The 17,763-nt window shown below is 48.3% G+C and overlaps 1 pseudogene; it reads left to right on the forward strand.

Moving 5' to 3' along the window:
* The first annotated feature begins 4,489 nt into the window (after window positions 1-4,489).
* On the forward strand, window positions 4,490-6,278 carry LOC125555764 (SKP1-like protein 1 pseudogene; annotated as a pseudogene).
* Window positions 6,279-17,763: the final 11,485 nt, after the last annotated feature.

Here is a 17,763-nt window from a genome sequence, read left to right on the forward strand (position 1 = left end):
CCTTGCTCCTTTGAGCAACTCTCAGATCTTTTTGGAATATACTCCCTCTATAAAGAAATATTTATATCACTACTATAGTGATCTAAACGGTTTTATATTTCTTTACGGAGGGAGTATAAGGTAGAAAGTAGCCTCTACTTTCTTATCTAAGAATATCTCTAAGAAATTGAGTACACAGATGTGGTCACACTTCCGACACATCTACTAATCTCGCTAGCATATAACTTTGGATATATTGTCAACTACTCCCTCCGTAAACTAATATAAGAGCATTTAGAATACTAAAGTAGTGATCTAAACACTCTTATATTAGTTTACAGAGGAAGTACTATCAAACATGTATTCACAAAATAAAATTTGGGTGTTGCAGCAATTCAAAGTAATCCTTAGGTGGAGATAATTAGTACTAGTCTGACCCAGTTGATACGTACTGTGATGAATCCTTGAATGATAGTTTATATCCTTCTGACCATCATGGTGATGCTACTCCGTGCACACACAATTTACCGAAAAAGCCTTTCACCCCGTTTTATATATAAAGTAAAGATCAACACCAACCGATACAAACGCACGCCAACACCACACACACCCAAGGCAGGAAACACAAGCACTGAGCGCAGCAACACCACCCCTAGCACACTACCACGAAGAGATGAAGCCGCATACAACGAACCGTGGACTCCAAGACGGCGCCTTCAGGAAGGATACGACACCGGAGCGCCGCCACCGCCCGATCCGAGGATCAGAGTTTCCCCCGGAGCCGCACGACGGGCGGTGAGAGCCGCGACGACACCTTCAAAAAGGGAACGAGCTTTGCCGTCGCCGGTCCGTCCAAAGATAGATCAGGTTTTCACCCCGGCCACCACTCACCGCCACCGAATGCTACACCCCGGCTACCACGCCGCCCACACGGCCATGGTCATCGGGCAGCGCCAGGACACGGGCTTTGCCCAAGAGCACCGTGCACCGCCATCAGGGCCGCCGCCCCGGCATCCAAGACCTTGACACCACCGCACCCGAGACCCGCCGCTACCCCAACCAAAGAGACGAGCAGAAAAGGATCCGCCTTTGCACCCCTGGCCCACCCCCAGCGTCGAGACCCAATAGGTCGGCCAACACTGGCATCCATCGACCCAGCCTGCAGCCCGGAGCGCGAGACGAGATCGGTCCTGCAGCACCGTGGGGCGGGACGAGGTCAGTCCTTCTGCACCGTGCGCGAGACGAGCTCGGTCCTACGGCACTGTGCGCGAGACGAGCTCGGTCTTGCTGCACCGGGCGCGAGACGAGCGATGAACTGTAGCTGGGAAAGGGCCAGCCCTTCGAAGGGAGTAGCGACCGAGCACCGAGGAGATGGAGTGAAGGCCGAAACGGCCCGATCGCAGACAAGCCGACGCCGGAAAAGTCGGCCGCCGCCGCAAGCAGATCCGCCAAGCCACCATGAAGCGGCAACGACACCGGAAGTCCACCACCGCCGAACCTCCACACGTCGCCGCCCACGGCCGGAGCAACGGCCACGCCCGACCGCTGCCCTACCTGCGTCGCCCGGCGAGCTCATAGCGCCGGAGCCGCCGGGCACGCACCACCGCCGCCACGCGCCGCCGGCCGACCCCCACCACCAGATCCGGCTGGATCCAGCAAGGGGCCGACCGCGCGCCACCTCCCGAGACGGGGAGCTCCGCAGCCGCCCCGCCACGCACGAGACCCAGGGCGCCGGCGCGCCGCCACCAGCCGGCCGCCCCCGTGAGCCCGTCGCCAAGCCGCCGAACCCCGCGAAGTCCAGCGCCGTAGCTCGAGGAGGCCGCCCCACGCCGGCGTCCCACGAGCAGGGGGGAGAAGGGCCCCGCTGTTGGGGATACACATAACAGGTAGGCCCACGAAGGGTCGAAATATCATGAAGCATGGGGTCCACACAACATGTGGGTCCAGATAAATTTCATACAGACATATTATCCACTCGGACAAGTAGCATACTATCCATTCGACCAAGCAGCATACCATCCACTCGGATGATAGTTCACCACTCGGTCGTACGACTCACTCGGATATACGAAGACCAGCAGGCAGCAAAGCAGTCGGCATCACTCTCATAGTGAGGGCTTGGTAGTGGGCTGGCATTATGACATTCATGCCCCACTTTGTAACATAGGAGGTGAGGGGGTGGCGCACTCTATATAAGCCACCCCCACCACTAGACTAGGGGGCTCTTTTCTTCCACCTCTTGCTCTTTTCGCCATTAGTCTCAGGACTACGGGGATCCATTCTCCTCTCATTGTAATCTCCGGATACATACTAAGATAAACAAAGCCTCTCCGGAGCACGAGAAGTAGGGTTGTTATCTCCACCGTGAGAGGCCCGAACTCGCTAAAACCACTGTGTCACCCATATGCATCTCGATAGATCATGCTCCGTTACCCTATCCCTTATTATTGTCGGAATCGTTCCCACGACACCCGCCGCCGCCGCGCCCACCGGGCTTTGCCCGACGGAGTTCGCCGGCGACGGCGGGGGGGAGGGGAGGAAGGTGAGTCCGAGGCTGCAGCAGGTAAGGTCCCCCCCGCCGGCACGCGCGGGCGTGCCGCGGGGGTGGGGGAGGAGAGGGGGAGGGGAGGGAGCGGGGCGAGCCTGGCGGCGCTCGCCCGGCGGCCGGCGGCGGCGGAAGCAGGCGAGGAGGCCGGCGGCGGCGGGGGAGGGAACCCTAGCGGGGGAGCGGGAGGGTCACAAATCCCGATGCTTCTGATTCCTATGGGGCACACATCTGGGCTTCAACAGCACCGCAAAAACAGTTTAGACTCGGTGCAAAACTTCTATCCATTATTTATGTGGTTGGGGTGTATTTTGATATGATCCTAGCAATGGTGAGCTCTAGCCTTTGCTCAGCCTCCGGTGTGCACGATAGCTTCTTTATGAGTTATGACCCTGCTCCATGTCCCTTCTCGTGCTTAAATATAAACACATGTGACACAACAACCATGCAATGGATGTTTGTTAAGTTTCTTTAAGCAACCACATTTTGAGAAAGCTTTTGCATTTGCCGCCTTAGGTCGCATTGACGGTAAAGAGAAGAAACAGGGCTAAGAAACCACAATGTTCATAATGTAAAATTATGTATAGGCCAAAATTCATCATATCATAATTTGGTAAAAGCCTACCTAAATCTCTAAGCTGGAATATGAAACGAGTAGCAACAACATAGTTGGAAGGGGTGTGTCGTTCCATCACAATGCATCATTAGATCATTGTCTAACGCCTATGGTGTGATCACCCTTCCTTGTACCACAAAACACATGGGTGTGTCAGAAAAATCAAAGACTCGAAGGGCTTTTCACAAAATATAGGAGGTTGTTGGGCCTCAGTCGCCCTCTCGGTGGCAATTTTTCTGCACTGATCAGTGGAAACTTGGATCAGTGTGAACATAAATACCAAGTTAAAGTGTTGATTTGACTATTTATGAGTTCATAAAGTAAAGCAAAATTAGCTGCCAAGTTAAAAGACCCTGGGTTCATTTTATGAATTTTAAGTTAACTAGTCCACATTTCTTATCAGTTGCATTCTGTCATCAGACCTGCAATTTGTATCACATATTGTTACTTTATTATTTCACACAACATGGCGTCGCAGGTCTTCAATTTTTTGACTTAACTAATATGCACCTTGCTATCAGTGGGCTTCTCGGAATATCATAAAAGGAAACTACATCTATTTTTTTCCATTGTTCTATTTCCTATCTTTATATCCATGTGTTGTTGTGTTGTCACATTGAATGTTGCATTTAGTATCTGGTATATGTTTAACGGTTCCTTGGTCTGTCATCCGAGCTGCAGTTTGTATCACCATATTGTTACTTTCCTAATATATGTGATAGTAGTTTGCATTTCACTGCACAACATTCACATCTTCAACTACCTATATCTCTTCATTATCCTCAAGAGACTGGGATGTACCATGTGTGGTCCTTTTGGTGCATCTTTAATTGAATAGTTTGTTCCAAATGAACAGAGAAACGATAAGCTATATCAAAAACTCTTGCAAATATGTAAATGTACTGAATCAATAGCATTGTTGCGATGATTTTGCTCGCCAATACTAGCCGACAGATGTATTTATATTTAGGTAACAACACAAGAATTATTGTATGCGTGCGTATGAAGACCAGTGCTTCCATGGCTTGGCGTTGGGGGTGAACGGTGGTGCGGTGCCCACCATGATAGATCGGGATCCATGGCTGGCTGGAGGAGGTTCGGCAGGAATGGGGTTGCACGGGAGAGATAAAGGTTTTTTTTGCAAAAGCGAAGAGGGGAGCGGTGGGAGTCTTTTTATTAAAGTACCACCGCTGCCTTGCATGTGCTAGATATAGATCGGACGGTCCAATGTGTGCTCGGACCCCTACTCCCGCGGATGTCATCAAACAAATTCGGTCCAAATTTGGTTCGGTTTGGTTTGGTAGTACTTTGCTTCGTTTCCTTGCGATGTATGATAGATAGATGTCCAACCTAGCCCGGCCCATCCGCAGCAACCAAATCTCCCATCTTTTCCTCTCCTCTGCCGCCGCCACTGCGTTTCTAGGGTTTCCCCCATCCCCAATTCGTCCGCCACCACCTCCGGCCCAGATCTAGCAGTGATGGCGACCGCAGAGGCGGGCGAGAAGAAGATGATCATGCTCATGTCGTCTGACACCATGGAGTTCGAGGTAGAGGAGGTAGTCGCCATGGAGTCGCAGACCATCCGCCAAATGATCGAGGATGAGTGCGCCGACAAAGGCATTCCGATCCCCAACATCAACTCCAAGATCCTCTCCAGGGTCATCGAGTACTGCAACAAACACGTCCCGACCATGCCAACCACTGGAGCCACCGGTGCCGCTGCGTCTGACACCGTGGCTCCCGCCGCCCTAGCAAAGGACCTCAAGATCTGGGACAGAGAATTCATCAAGGTCAACCGTGCCACCCTCTTCGACCTCAACCAGGTATGATATCCTTCAATTCGACCATTTTCTTTTTCTAGATCTACTTTTTCTTGATGTTCCCCTTCTGGCACTCGATCTAGATTGGGCTTGCGCGTCTTGATACTATTTATATTAGATTGGACGAACTCCTCGTACAACCATCAAGGTAGATTCGATTCGATTGGACTAGATTAGATTTAGATTATACATGATTGTGCTTTATTAGCGACGCAGACATTGGCCGGCCATACAAAATCCTAGTAAATTGGTTAGGGCATCATCTTGTGGTCTGATATGTTTCCCTGATATGTGCATATCATTGTTATGCGTAACCTTTGAATCTTTACTATGATCAGTGTGAACTTACTAGCTGCACTATCAATGTGCCAGCAAATTGTATATGATTAACATGCGGAAACATGAGACTACTCATAACAATATATGGTGTTTATGATTATCCTACATATATTAATGTGTATATAGCACACGAGGTCACTTCATGTGCTGTTTTGTGTTTTATTAGCTTGTAACACATCTTAATGCAAGAAAGTCTATCTAATTATCCATGTTCTATAGCCATTACAGATTAATGCTTCTCTTTGACACCCTATGGTTCTTTTTACCCCCTTCCAGGCAGAAAAGAATTCTATGAGACCAGGTCTCACGCGAGACCCATCCTGATGGATGACATGTGGCATTCACAAATCACAAAGCATGTCCCACCCCACCTTAAAATCAGGGGGGAGAGAGATTAGATGCTTTGTGATTTGTGAATGCCATGTGTCATCCATCAGGACGGGTCTCACCTGCTAACCATGAGACCTGGTCTCATACAATTTTTTTCCCTCCCAGACTGCAAGTTACCTCAACATCAAGGGAAAAGAATTCTATGAGACCAGGTCTCACGCGGGACCCATCCTGATAAATGACACGTGGCATTCACAAATCACCCCACCCCCCACTTAAAATCAGGGGGGAGAGATTAGATGCTTTGTGATTTGTGAATGCCACGTGTCATCCATCAGAATGGGTCTCACCTGCTAACCGTGAGACCTGATCTCATATAATTTTTTTCCAACATCAAGAGGTTGTTGGACCTGACTTGCCATACTATCGACACGATTAGTGGCCATAATCTGGAGGAGATCTGTAGTTTCCTTCAGCATCAAGAACGACTAATTGCCTGAGGAGGAGGAGACAATCCGTGGGGTGAACTAGTGGGCATCTCAGTAGAGGAGCATCTAGGTCGAGTTGAGTGAACGCTTAGTATTCTCATGTGAACCTTAGCTGCACTCTTTGTGTTTTAATTGGTTGTAACTGTACTGAAGTTTATGAGGTGGCGTCAGTGAACATATTCAGCGTTTATGCTTGCATGATCTATTGGTCATTGTCTTTACATGAGGCTGCAGTGGGAAGTGTAGTTCACGGGGTGGTATGATCCATAAGAGCATCTTCAGCCGTTGAGCCCTCTAGGAGGCATTTTTTCGCCGCCTGGGGGCTGCCGGCGAAGATTTTAGCTCAGGGATGAAAATCTTCCCAGTCGTGTCTACCCCCAAGCCGCGCGTCCTCGCCGCCTCCGCTGGCCGCTGCTGCCCCCGCCCGCTATGGCCGCCGCTGCTCGCGCCCGTGGCCGCGCCCGCTCGCATCCGTGGCGGCGCCGTCCGTGGCCGCCCGCTCGCGCCCGTGCCCCCGCTGCCCGTTCGCGCCCGTGGCTGCGCCTGCTCGCGTCCATGCCCCCGCCGCCCTCGCTCGCTCGCGTCCGTGGCTACCCACTCCGTGGCCGTGGCCGCCCGCTCGCGCCCGTGGCCGCGCCCGCGCCCGCTCGCGTCCGTGCCCCCGCCGCCCGCTCCCGCTCGCGTCCGTGGCCGCCCGCTCGCATCCGTGCCCCCGCCGCCCGCGCCCGCTTGCGTCCGTGGCCGCCCGCTCGCGTCCGTGCCCCTGCCGCCCGCGCCCGCTCGCGTCCGTGTCCGCCCGCTCGCGTCCGTGCCCCCGCCGCCCACGCCCGCTCGCGTCCGTGGCCGCCCGCTCGTGCCCGTGGCCGCGCCCGCTCGCACTCGTGGCCGCGCCCCCGCGCGCGCCCTCCCTGACCGCCGCCAACAAGGATGGAGAGGAGGAGGAGAAGGAGGTGGGGGGCTTGCCGGCCACGCCCCGGCCAGCCCGGCCACCCCACGCGCCGCCCGGCCTCCCGCCCTGGCCGCCCGTGGAGCGCACAAAGGAGCCGGGGTCGCCCGTGGCTCGTTGTGGCCGGGGCCGCCCGACGGAGGACGAGCTGGTGCTGCACTTCCTGCGGCCGCAGCTGCGCGGGTTCTGCTGCCGTGGAGGCGGACCCGAGCGCGGCGCCGCCGTGGGAGCTGCTGGAGCGGCACAGCCTGCTGGGGCGCGGGCAGGGCTCCTTCTTCGCGGCGCGGCGGCGCGGGAAGGTGCGGCGCGGTGGTGGAGGCGGACCCGTGCGCGGCGCTGGTAGGTGCAAGGAGCAGTGCGCGGCCTGAAAAATCTCATTCTGCGTTTGGTGGAGAGAACCAATACCAAAAGAGAAGGCATGCAAGTGGGTGGGACCCGGAGAAAAAGGGAGGAAAGAGAGAGTGGGAGGCTGATTGTGGGCCAAATGCATGCAAAATTTTCTCTCTCCGCTCCCAGGTGCTCCCCGATGGGCTGGGTTCTGCATAAGAGTGCCGGCGCTAGTTTTTGCGAAATCCGGCGAAAATCAAAAGTTTGGGGGCGTGACTGGGACATATTTTTACCGTCGGCGACCTTCTTGGGAGGGGGGGGGGGGGGCTAGTGGAGATGCTCTAAGGAGCCGGCATGTATCTCTCTAGGGTGGATGGTGAAGTTTATAGAGTGGTGTATTCCACAAGGTTCTAGCAGACCGGGTAGTCCAAGGGCATATATATTTAAGGAGGTTCGTAAATTTGTCAAGTTAAAATTGAGGAGAGATTGTTGCGACCAATGAAGCCTATCAATTTGACTTATCGTGGTGCGAGAGAATGAGTCGACAAAGGATGATCTACACGAGTCAAGATCGAATCAGCACAGAAGATGAAAATCAAAATTAAGAAGAGATTGTTAGGATTAATCTTGAATTAGTAGAGTCCTACGTGATGTGATGTAGTAGCAGGAGTTGGCATGCATGCCTAGTGTCCGAGTAGTAGTATGGTTTGAGTACGTAGGTGTACTAATAGTACTTCTGTCCGGCCGTGTAGGTCATGTTGAGTCAGGTTAGGATTCTACTCATCTTGTACGAGCAGGTTTAGGTATACGTGTCAGGCCGGTGGCTGGGCTGCATATATACATATACGTGTGTGTATACGGCAGTGAGTTGTAACTTGGCGAAAAAAGGAAAAAATAAAAAGAGGAAAAAGGAAGGCACATGTTCCTTTGGCAAAAAGTTTTTGTGCACCTCTGTTTTGTGATATACACCCTCTATCCCAAAATTCTTGTTTTACATTTATCTAGATATGAATGTATCTAATACTAAAATGTGATTTGATACATCTGTATCTAGAAAAATCTAAGATAAGAATTTTGGAACGGAGGGAGTATATTTTTTAGGACGCCGATATCCACCACACGTGTGGTATATTCGACATGCGCCCACACACCATGTATGGTATGAGCAGGAAGCAGCCCACACGGACTGTGTGTGGGCGGACATTAGAATTGCCCACATATGTGGGCGCAGCTACTTCGTGTCACACGCCCAACAAGTATTACTCATCTCCACCCTACGCGTGTGGCACGAAGCAAAAATGCGCACACGTCCTGACACAGCTACGTTAGGTACCCGTGGGATGACGATTTAGTTGTCATCCTGGTTGGAAGATGTAATTATCCGGGATGGCAAGTGTAGTTGTAAAAGCATGGCAACTCTATCTATTTTGGTTAACTATAGTTGCCATGTCTAATTTATGGTGATTGCCGCGTATAATCAAACCGTAGTTACCGTGTGTGATTAACTACTTGCCACATATGATTAACAGTAGTTGCCATATGTGTTTACCTAGTTGCCACATGTGGTCCAACCATAGTTGCCATGTATTGTTAATCACAGTTGCCATGTGTGTTTATTTGGTTGCCACATACGCGCAACTGCAGTTACCGTCTAGCAAAGAATCACAGTTGCCATGTGTGTTTACCTAGTTGCCATGTTCGCATAACTGTAGTTGCCATCCACAACGTAGGAGTTTCGTGTGGGCAAAAAGCAGTTCGCCCACACGCGCATGAACTAGGTGGTGGCTGTGTGGGCAGAAACTAGTTCGCCCACACAGCGCAGCTGGTAAACAACGTGGTGCGGACGTGTGGACAAACTCTTCAACGCCGACACGCCAGCCCCGTCCTACGTGGCATGCAAATTTTGCCTTAATATGTCAAGATTCGTGCAAACTGCACTGGACGATAATCCACGCGCGTGAGCGAGTTGCAAAACTGACACACATGTGGGCGTTAGTATTTTTGTTTTTAAAAAAAAGGGGCACCCCAAGCCTCTGCATCAGAAAGAGCAGCCAACTCTAAAAAGAGGAGAAACAACTTGCCAAACAATGTCCAGACAACACATATCCTTCCTCAAGGCGCTCCGTAATCTTCACTCCTCTTACTTTGTTAAATTTGAGCTTAGAGCTCCTTCCACTACATTTTTGTTTCTCATGTTTTGGATATGTCCAATTGACTTGAGAATTATTGCTTTACTTGATTATCAATGTGTTGGCACTGCTTCACTACAAACCTACTTCCACACCCATCTGACACTGAGTCAAAATTATCGGCCGCCTCGCTCCATCATGGTATCACTGGCGCAGGCCAACACCACATTGACATGCCAAAAGCTAGTGGTGAAGGTCCATCTCACTACTCCCCCGCCAATACGGGAGCCAATAAGATTTTTTCTGAACTGGAATAACGGTTTTTAGGACTTCACTGGCAAACGTTCGCTGGGAGGGATGCCACTTGTGACTATTCGTTTGTGATTCTCTCCAAGAGAACATTCGACGGTTAACATTTCGGTTTTCTTAATTTTTGACCATCCATTTATTTAACATCTAGATCTACGTCTCCGCAGATCCTATGAAGATTGTCCCGAGTACAGCGCGTCCCTCCACCGATCGAGCATCGGGCTGCCGCTGCGTCGTCCCGTGGTTCTCCGCGCGGCTGCACCGACCCGTGTCACCGCTGCGTCGCCCTTTCGGGCCGTAGTGCCGCGGCCTCCATCACCACCCCGAGGCCGTCCGCTCCATGTTGTCTCCGTGGTTGCACCGACCCTCAAGCAGCCGCTGCGTCGCCCCGTCGGGCCGCCGTAGCGAGCGTGTCACGTGATCCACGCCGCCGCCCGAGGCCGTCCCAGTGGCTGCACTGATCCGTGCACCGTCGCTGTACCGCCCCTTCGGGCCATAGCGCCGCGGTCCGTGGACCATGCCGCTGCCCTGATGTCTACCCGCCGTCGCCCCGACCCGCTTGCTGCTGCTACATCGCCCCTTCGGGCCTTAGCGCCGCGGCCCACGGTCCACTCTAGCGTCCCCGCGTGTCAACTTTCTGTGGTATGCGCCGCACTAGTCTTCATTGTATTGTCGGGTTTCTTGCATACTTCGAGCATCGTCGCCGCGCTCCTAACCTAGCCGCTGCAGCCGCCGCTCTTCTTCGGCCGCCGTCGCCGCCAGTGGCCGTCCACCCTTCTCGTCTTTGTCCAGCACCAGCCCTTCGCCAGCGTTGCCATCATCTTCCATGACCACTTTGTCTACTCCGACCACCATTGGTGACATCGGCCCCACGCCGATTGGCACCACAACCGTCATCGAGTCTTCTTCTCTGTTGTCCCTCTGGCTCCTCGACATGGCGTATAGCTCGTGCAGGTCCCTCGTCTACGCATGACCGGTGCTGGCAACACCAATGCATGCCTTCATCCATGAGTGTCCTCGGGTCTGGCAAGCCTGTTCGGCGCTTCGTCGACTTTGTCTTCACCCATCTACGCATGCCCGGTGCTGGCAACACCGGCGCGTGCCATCATCTAGGACATGTCCCCGGGCCTGGCAAACCTGGCGGGACGCGTCGTCAACAACGTCTTCTTCCCGGCGCAGCACTACTTCGACACCACTGCGCCCATGACTCGGTGCCTCTTTGCGTTTGTGGCTGCAAGGAAAAAAGCTTCAACTAACGATGAGAAAAGTTTCAACCCGTATACAACTAAAGCTATGGATGACAACGAGAAGTTGCAACCGGTGACGAAAAGAGCTTCATCTAACGATGGAAAAAGCTTCATTCGGCGATGAAAAAAGTTTCAACTGTAGAGACGAAGAGCCACGAAAGACAATGAAAAGTTGCAACCGGCGTCACAAAAGCTACAACCGACATTGAAAAAAGCATCAAACTTCATTTCTTAGCTGCGAACCTGCGAGGACGAGGACGACGTTTTGCTGCAACCATAATCGGTTTTTTCTACAACCGGCCAAGGAATTTGCTACAACCCATTTTTCATGGCTTCCATGCTACTGCAAGTGCACCGACGAGCACGGTTGCATGCATTTCTATTTCTATTTCTCGGTTGTAGCAAAAAAAGCGGCCGTCGGTGGTAGCATCCTCGAACACGGGTACACCGGTCATAGGAAGAAAGCTCGATGCAGCATTCCCGACCGGCACCAATCGGGTAGTCCCCCGTCTCGGTGGAGCACACAGCCGGCAGAGGCCACCGGCCGGCAGCAGCACGGGGGAAAAGGAAGAAGAAACATGGCGCGGGGCAAGGATGCGGTTAAAGGTAGGGGATGAAGACGTGTGTTGGAGAAAAGGATAAGGGAGGAGGGGTGGTCCACGTGGGGTACAACAAAATATGGGTCTCATGCGGGTCGTCGCTTGGGTGGGCGCGGGATGTCGACGTGGCTCACGGCTCGCGGAAGATTTGGCCGGCACGCCGACTCCAAATTTTTTCCCCATATTTAATGGGATCAAACAGGAATGTTATTGTGTTTTTATCTTCTATATCGAAATAGCTGCCTCACTAGCTGATTTCTCTCGCTTCTCGTGCGGCCACGTCATCCCCTATCCTCCCATTAGCACTCGCACGGTTTTGCTGTTGCGCCCACACGTTTAACTGGGCAGGCTTCACAGTTTCCTGCTATGTCCAGACGGGTTGGTTTACTCAAAGAGAAAAGATTGAATTACCAAAATCGCTATTAAGGAGTACTCCTTTTAAAGATCACTCCCCACACCCAGGTTGTGACAAGTGGCACACTACATGTGCGCCACATGTCGCAATCTGGCAGTTTTCATTTTTTTTGTAGATTCGTTTATTCAAAATATTTCATCTCTTAAATCGCGTGTCCAAATCTCAAACCATTTTCATCATTAGATTTCATGCGTCGAGATCTACAAAACTAGATCGTATGTTGATAGGTTTCGACAAACATTTTTTTTATGAAAAAACCTGGAAGAAAAAACCTGAACCGGAAGCACGTTTTTTTTCCTTTCCAAAAGAGGCGCGGCTGTGCCTCTCGCGAAAGCAAAACCAAGCCTCTCGTGGAAGCAAAATCGTGCCTCACGCGAAAGGAAAAAACAACAAACTGTGTTATTTTTTTCGTTTTCGATGGAGGCACGGCCGTGCCCCTTGCGAAAGCAAAACCGTGCATCTCGCGGAAGCAATAAACTGCACCTAAGTCAAAGGTAAATAAAATCCACGTGATACACGATTAATCACAGTAAAACACACAATCAGAAAGAACCAGACATAGAATTAATCAGAGCAAATTGAATGATTGTGTAATATTGAAGTAGAGGCATATAGTTACTTTGTTATTATCTCTATACTATGATCAGGATGTTCTGGCAATAACATGGTTTATTCATTTGTGCAGGAGCCAAATATGTACACGTTGCACTCCAGGCATTCTTTTATATTATCCCCATATTAATATTGGCTCACACAACATTGATGGCCAACAACCTTCTCTGCCCTTGGACTCGATCCCACATATGACCGACGGGTGAGGATTTTTTTTTCTCTACTCTTGAATCGAGCTAATTTTTATCATTGCGGAATTTCAGTCACTTATAGGAAGACACTTCAGCTTATCCACCAGAGTTGATCAGAAGCACTTGCGTCGCACCATACTACAAACTATTTTGTGTCATTCCAGAATAACTTGTATGTAACACATATTTTGCTCGCCCCTTTTACCCTGTGTAATTCTGCACATGTTTGTATCTCGAGCACATGATTTTTGATATACAAATATGTCACTACATGTTGGGATATGTATTTGGAAACTTATATTTTGTTTGCAAACTTACAAGCCTTTCATATAGAATTGCATAGGTCATGTATTTCAATTCAGAGTCCATTGCCAGCCTTTAATTCCATCGACATTACTACCTTCCAGTAAAATGTGTTTAGGGAATAACAGTGTGAACACTCTAAGTGAAATATTACTATAAAAAATTACAGAGATGCGAGATGCTGCCACCATACATCCTTGATGGTTATTATGCTAATCTAGTTGTTCATTTTGCTTTTCCTGAAAGGAGTCTGGCAAATCCTTGCATGGACACAAACCCACCATGCGTTCTATTATGCTACTTATATGTAATGGATATTTTAAAACTATACAATAATCAAGTATAGTAAATCATAGTATTATTTTCAGTTCCGGTTGTCATTTTATTAACAATATTCGTATTCCTACAAAAGAAAAGAAAAAAAACATTTAAATACATTGCAACCAATTCCGGCAGCAAGTTGCGGAGTATAATCTAGAACCATATAGCTATAGCATGCCTACAAATTCGGGATCACCACCAAGAACTATAGTGAGTCAGGGGAGTTGTAGAACACGATGATCTTGTCATCAGGTTTCCAAGAAAGATCAAGACCATCTTCCTAGGTCATGTAGGTTGCAGCAAAGGTGTATCAAATGAGGGAAACCAAAAAAGGTTTGGCATGCCTAGGCTGTGACAAGAACGTTAAAGTACGTGCCCTTTTTTTAACAGGAATAGCTTGGCCTCAAATGTGAGCTCCACATCGATGGCCACATTCACCTTCTCCAGAAACAGATTTTCGCTCAAATCCTGATGGGCCGGTGAACAATTGAGATCCCCATGGGCCGGTGGACTATTGGGATAACGAGATACTTGTTGCTCGAGCACCAAAATGCTGCACTCACTGTAGATCACCCATTCAATTCCATGTTATAAGAATAGAACTATCGCAAACCACTGTATGCCATAGATGGTAAAAGAGATGCACCATATTTTGATGTACATATTATTGCATTAATGTATTCCAACAACCGGTGGTATGCAAGACAATATATCAAACCACGTCAAAGTACACTTTATCATATACTCGCAAAAAAAAGTTAACTTTGTCATATACTCGCAAAAAAAATTTAACTTTGTCATAGGTACATTATGTACTACTTTACCAAGCAATGACATTAAATAGTTAAGGAAAAACAGTACATACCCAACACCGTGCAGATGGCCATATGCATATATAGCGCACCATCTAGACAAAGGAGGTAGTAGTAGTAGAGAGATGGGACGAGAAATAGTAGGAAAATGTGGAACCAAAGGCTTTAGGGAGTAGGAGACGCCGGGAATGAGGGATCTGATGCTCAGTGGACGATATGATTATCCAGTGGTACATTCCATAGTTTGTGAGCGCAGGAATGCATCAATTCTCAATGGAGGACACAATGATTCAATACACATTTGAGTAGCATGAGGTTACCTGTGCTTAGTGCAGAACATAATCCAACGAGACAGGACATTCTGGACCATGGCCGAGTCTCAACCACCGCGATGCTGATCGATGTAGCATTGCTTCCTTGTCGATACATGCCATGTTAGAATGCAAAATTCAGATATTATGTTGATTCCTTGTCATTGTCAGATTGGGCGGGCACTCAGTCATAAGCTACTGTAGCACGAGGCCAAGCCCGAGAATTGAAAAAAAAATCTGTTCAACCTTATCGGTACTGCTTATCTTGCACCTTGTTCTATGAATTTTCCTTTATATCAGATAACCCCATCTATCTACCTTGATACAAGACCTGCTGTCTATTTCTATTTTTTTTTCTTTGTGCTAGTGATATTCATGCAGATGCAGTCAGCAGAACAAAAGCCTTTCCCCCAATTACATTTGTGGTAAAAGTTACCAGGAGCCTTGCACGGTACATAAGTTTTGGAAGGATTTCAGACATCAAGGGCCCACTTGTGGGACCATCCATATGGCCTTGGACCTACATGGATGTGCTGCTATGTGGTTGGGCAAAACTATATCTATTTCCTTCTTTACCATACAGTGGCATCAGAATAATGCAAATAAAGAGTACCCACCAGCCAAGTAGTGGTAAGCTCGACGATCTACTGCTATCAGATTGGTTTCGGATGAGAAAGACAAAGGTAGAAGTAGCCCAGAGACATGAGATGAGAAGAGGAGGATTTGAAATTAAAAGCATTTAGGGAGTAAGGAGGCGCCAGGAAAGGGGACAATGATGCTTAGTGGAGAACATGACAATCCGACACTATCGCGAGTAGTTTGAGGCGGAGGATTAGCACCCATGGAGAATAGTAGAATTCAATGTATAGTTGAGTAGCACAAGAACAACCGGGAAATGCTGAGGAGCTTCCAGGACCTCCCCTCACTGATGTGTACCCTCTTTCCACCTTGGGATCACTTTCCATTGCATTAATAATGTACGGTTATGTAGGAGTGTATAATGTGAATTACAGTTTTCCAAAAATAGATTACACTGGAAATTCATTATGTAAATTATACAAAAATAAGAACATTGCCACTAAAAACTATATATAAATTCATTGTAAAAATGGGCCATATCTAAAAATAGTAAAGCATGATGGAATAATACCAAAACATAATTAGAACATAGCCAGTCATTGTAAAGGGTAAAAATAAGAACATTGCCACTTTAAATTATACAGAAAAGCACGATACAAAACTCATGGCACAAAAACCACATTAGCTCAACATTGTAAATCATGTCTAACTAGACAGTAAAGAGAACTTCAAAGGAATAGTGATCATTGTACACACTCCAATGACTACTACTTTTGTCGAATATATAGGTTTCTGATGCAAGGTAAGGAAAAATGGGACGCGGTGGCTGTGTCAACAAGATGGAGAAGATGCACTCCTTCATGTACATCCAATATTTTGTTCGTTTTCCTCACAATAGGATGGGAGCAACTCCAGCCACTCTAGCATTGCTCTTCCCAGTACTGCTCAGTAAATACTGAGGAATACTAACTAACTGAGGAACAAAAACAGTAAAAATTCATGAAAACTTGTCCAAAACACATGAAGATTACTGGGGTTCATCAGTAGAACTTTCAAAAGGGTTGCTGGAAACCTCAAGATTTTGCAAAACACATGCAGATTACACTGAAACCGAAAACTGAATTTACTAGCTCACATGGGTTGCTGGGATGCTGAGATTCTTAGTTACACATTCAGCAGAACATAAACAACATGAGCATCCAAGTTTGAAAAGGGAGACTGGCTATCTACTAGCAAACTGAAGGACAGGAGCAACCAAACTTTAGAAAGAGGATATCTACTAATAGGAACACACTGATCAAACACAGATTTCAGTACACATAAAGAACTGTACTTTCAGTTTGGAACAGAGTTTACTGCATGTTTTATGCCTAGGTTTTTTTTTTGAGAAAATTATGCCTAGGTAATACAAAAGCACATGCTTGACAAAAAAAAAATAGGAAGTTACCAGCGAGCCCAAATTGCACGGTTCATAAGTTTTGTAAAGGATTCCTGACATCAAGGGCCCACTAGTGACATCATCCTTATGGCCTTGGCCATACATGGTGGTAGTGCTCCGTGGTTGGGTAAAACATATCTTTTTGTTATATCTTTATTTCTTTATCATACAGTGGAATCAAATCAATGTGAATAAAGAGTATCGACCCACCAACCAATCTACTTGACACTGTCGAGACGGGTGTGCATATATACCTCACAAACTTCAGCCAAGTAGTGGCAGGCTTACTACTATCTTGGTCTAGGATGAGAAAGACAAAGGAAGTAGTAGCCAGAGACATGAAATGAGAAGAGGAGGAGGATTTGAAATTAAAAATGTTAGGGAGTAGGAGGCTCCAGGAAAGAGGGCAATGGTGCTCAGTGGAGAACACGACATGGCAACACTATTGGGAGTAGCTTGAAACCAGAAAATTGGCAGCAATGGAGAATAGGGTAATCAATGAGATGTTGAATTGCTGCAAGGAGCTGACCTCCGTTCCATCTTGAGAACGCCATTCATTCCATTAATAACAGACTATTACTCCCATATGTGACACTTTCAATCTTGCATGTCCTGGTGTATATTACCTCAGAATCAGGTCTTATCTCCCAAAGTATACCATGTTGTTTCTCAACCAAGTTATGTCCCACAAGACAACCACCAGGTTGTCCAGGTAGCTAACCTTCCCCATTCAACCCTCATCTCCGTCCTCTACCACACCTGTGTAAGAGTATCTCGGATAGTATACCGATATTTCAAAGAATACACAAGAACAGAAAATATGTGTATTTAATTCCATGGGTACCCATGTGTTTTGGGTAGGTGCCATATTTTGCACCCAAATACTCAAAAAGGGTATTGACACCCGGGGTGCACCGAACTCAAGTCGCACATTTTAAATGTTTGAAAAATTCTAAAAAAAATGTAGCATATTGATACATCATTAATGTAGATTGTCACAAAATTTCAAGTCAAAATTCGAAACACAGCTCCGAAAACAAAAATGACAAATTCAACACTAATAGTATATAACATAGGTTGGGCTTTAGATTTGGCCCATTATCACAC

This window comes from Triticum urartu, chromosome 6A (genome assembly GCF_056163025.1).
Source record: "Triticum urartu cultivar PI428250 chromosome 6A, HENAU_Tu73, whole genome shotgun sequence".
Taxonomy (NCBI): Eukaryota; Viridiplantae; Streptophyta; class Magnoliopsida; order Poales; family Poaceae; genus Triticum; species Triticum urartu.